The sequence below is a fragment of the Babylonia areolata genome, chromosome 1 (assembly GCF_041734735.1).
Source record: "Babylonia areolata isolate BAREFJ2019XMU chromosome 1, ASM4173473v1, whole genome shotgun sequence".
Taxonomy (NCBI): domain Eukaryota; kingdom Metazoa; phylum Mollusca; class Gastropoda; order Neogastropoda; family Buccinidae; genus Babylonia; species Babylonia areolata.
The window spans coordinates 27,973,752-27,977,127 of record NC_134876.1 but is presented as its reverse complement, the minus strand read 5'-3'; positions in this window follow the sequence as shown (position 1 = coordinate 27,977,127).

The window sequence follows — 3,376 nt, the reverse complement described above, 5'->3', positions numbered from 1 at the left end:
AGGAAAGTAATCTATATCCTTGACTCCGTTGGAAAGGGGGATTTCCAAAGCTGGGCGAAGGAAAGTCGAGAGGAGAATATTTCACATTCTGAGAATTAAAAGACGATATCCCTTCCCGAAGATCTACTCCATTCGTATAAACTTCCGAGAGAAGCCCACACCTAACTAACTTGCTATTCTGAGCGGAGATGCTCCAGAACTGCGTTGCACCACTATCAGATACATTCATTTAACCCAGAATAGTCAAAAGGAAGTCGTTCTGGAAACTGTAACCTCACACGCACACACACACACAGACACACTAATAGAAGAAACCAAATCCACATTACCGTTCCGAGCAAGTAATTTTTTCAGAAATGTTTGTCATTCAGGGAGGTAACCTGGCGCGCAGAGACTTCCTGTTAACCCCGAACCCAGCTGAGATGTAAAGGAAGTATGGTATTGGTGGTGTTTTTGTTTCGGGTTTGTTTCTTTCTTTTTTTTGTTTGTTTGTTTTTTGTTTCTTTTTTTTCGAAATTGAATAAATTACTCAGAAAGAAGAAACAACCAACATCGATGAATCAGACATCCTCAAAACAGGGTGGCTCGACTGAAATCTCACCAGAAGGCGCACTCTCAGAGAATGCAGACAAATAAACCAACAACAACGACTACAACAAAACAAGTCTCCTATATCCGAACACCAAGGCGTTCCGTTCAGAATGAGCATACAGAAAACAAATTAAAACGAAAAATCCCGTCCCGATTCACGTTTTACCCTCTGGAGCCAGCATGTTGGGACAAAGACTGTGATCACGACTTCAGCAGCAGCAACACAGGGAAGCTGCTGGCAAGGGTTATGTGTGGAGAACATACACACAGCAGACTCCTCACTTGGCAGGCACTGCGGAAGGGAAATGCCAGAACTGGGTCGGATTGGAACGCAGGCACACAGGCATTTTGTGTCGGAACTTCAGCCACGGAGAGCAGGGGGGGGGGGGGGGGGTGATGGGGTGGGGGGGGGGGGGGGGGGCGAATGGAGGGACGGAGGGACGGAAGGGCATGGAGTGGCCTAGGCTTTCTGGTGTGGCCCACAGCTGAGTAAAATGTGATTTGGATCATGTTATGGGAACATGAAAACACTACCAGTGCAGGTAGGTGGACTAGGTATGTATAATTATAGGGTGGGAGCCTCGAAGAAGGGAGAACGGGTGGGATGAGAGAGAGAGAGAGAGGAGGAGGAGGGCGGGGGACAGATGGGGCAATGATAGTAATTATCATACAACACTTAAAAAGTACAAGCTCTTGCTTGCCAACTTTGACACTGTGAAGAGAGAGAGAGAGGGAGGGGGGGAGGGTAAATACAGAGTGTCAAAAGTCAGAATTGTCTCTGAAAATGTCCAGATGTCCACAATACATGCAGGGCAGGTGAAAATGGCAGGTGCAAGCATATGTATGTGGGTGGGTGGGGGGTGGGGTGGGGTTGGGCCGCAGGGGAGGGTATTGTAGCTGGTGGGGAATGGGTTTCACACTCAGTGTGTTCGTTTCTCAACAGAAATCTCTCTCTCTCTCTCTCTCTCTCTCTCTCTCTCTCTCTCTCTCTCTCTATATATATATATATATATATATATATATATATATATATATATCCAATTTATTTGGAAAGAGAGAGGGCGAAATAGCGAAAGAGAAGACGGGAGAGAGAGAGAGAGAGAGAGAGAGAGAGAAAAGAAAAATTTTTAAAAAGGGGGGGTGTGGTGTTGGGAGGAATGGTATTATATCACATGAATAAACAAATGAAACATACAACAACGACAAAAAACTCTGCAAGAGGTTCAAAAAAGAAAAAAAAAAGGAACAAACAGAAGAAGAAAATGGAAGAAAGAAAGAAAGAATGAATGAATGAAAGAGGGATAAGGAAAAGAAAAAAAACAAAACAAAAACAACACGAACCCAACAAACAACAGTGAGTGAGTGATCTTTACCATCCTGCAGCAGCACGCTGCCCCATCGACTCTGCGGACCAATTTGGCCTCCGAGAAAAGGAGGAAAGGAGGGCTGGAGGTCTGGTACCAAGCCAGCCAGGCAAGCCAACCAACCAGCAGAGCTTTGACCCAATCAATACGGTGACAAGCCGCCTCCGTAAATTACTGACTGACTTGGTCCCCCCCCCCCCACACCCCAAATGGTGACTCAGGAAGCTAGCTACTTAACTAGCTGACTAGCTAGCAAGCAAGCTGGCTGCCTCCTCCCAGACGTCCTTGGTTCTAAAGCCTGATAATCAGGGTATATAGGTTGGGTACAGCTGTGTGCGCGTGCGTGTGTGTCAGTGTCACACGCGTCTGAGACCAGTTCTTATTGGTCAGCTTGGTGATTTTCGACGCTATCCAACCATCGTGATGAAGTTGGAAGTATTACACAGATGTGTACTGCGTATATTGGAATGAAAGTTTCTGAATAATAATTGATAGGAAGATACTGTCAAATGCGTTAGCGAAAAAATAATAATAAGAAGAAGATAGTGATGATGGTGATGATGTTGATGAAGTGTAGAGAGAACGAACGAACGAACTAACGAATCTTTTTTATTCAGGGGAAAAAAAAAAGAATAAGCACAAATGGCTTGTTTTCATCCTGCCCTCACGAAAAGGGAAAACATAACAAATACTCAATACAAAAGCATGACACTGCATGAATAAATTTAAATTCTGTCCCACGAAAAAGACGAACGGAGAGAGACAGACAGAGAGAGAGAGAGAGAGAGAGAGAGAGAGAGAGAGAGAGAGAGAGAGCCAACATTTCAAGCCATATGATTTTTCCAATCTTTTTGTGGTCTATGAGTAAACAACTGCATGCACATACATCTATTTCCAGTACCTTTGTCCATCCATATGATGGATAGAATCTGCGGCAACAAGAGGAATGTTACTGGCTAAATTAGGCAGAATAATCCTCTTCGAAAGGGAAAAAAGTATTCATGAAGAATGAAAAGGTAAGCGAAACAGGTGGGGTTGCTTTTCACAAAGACACACACACACACACACACACACACACACACACACACACACACACACACACACACACACACACACACACACAACGAACAATTTTCACGGTGAAAAACATTCAGTCAAAATGTGATTTAGCAAAACATGTTTAGGTCAAACGCAATTTACCGATTCCATGATTAATTAATTCATTAATCGAATTGGGAAGCACCGAAACTGACGACTTCACATCTTGCAGCTCGAGGAAGTATGGTGGAAACTAACAAGCTCTGCTCTGGCTGTGGCATGTCTCTGCTACCCCCAGACGCTGCCCCCTTATACGCTTGAGGTGCGTGACTGTCGTTTCGATGGCTGCACTGGCTCCCTGTCCTCGACAGCATCGATCGCAA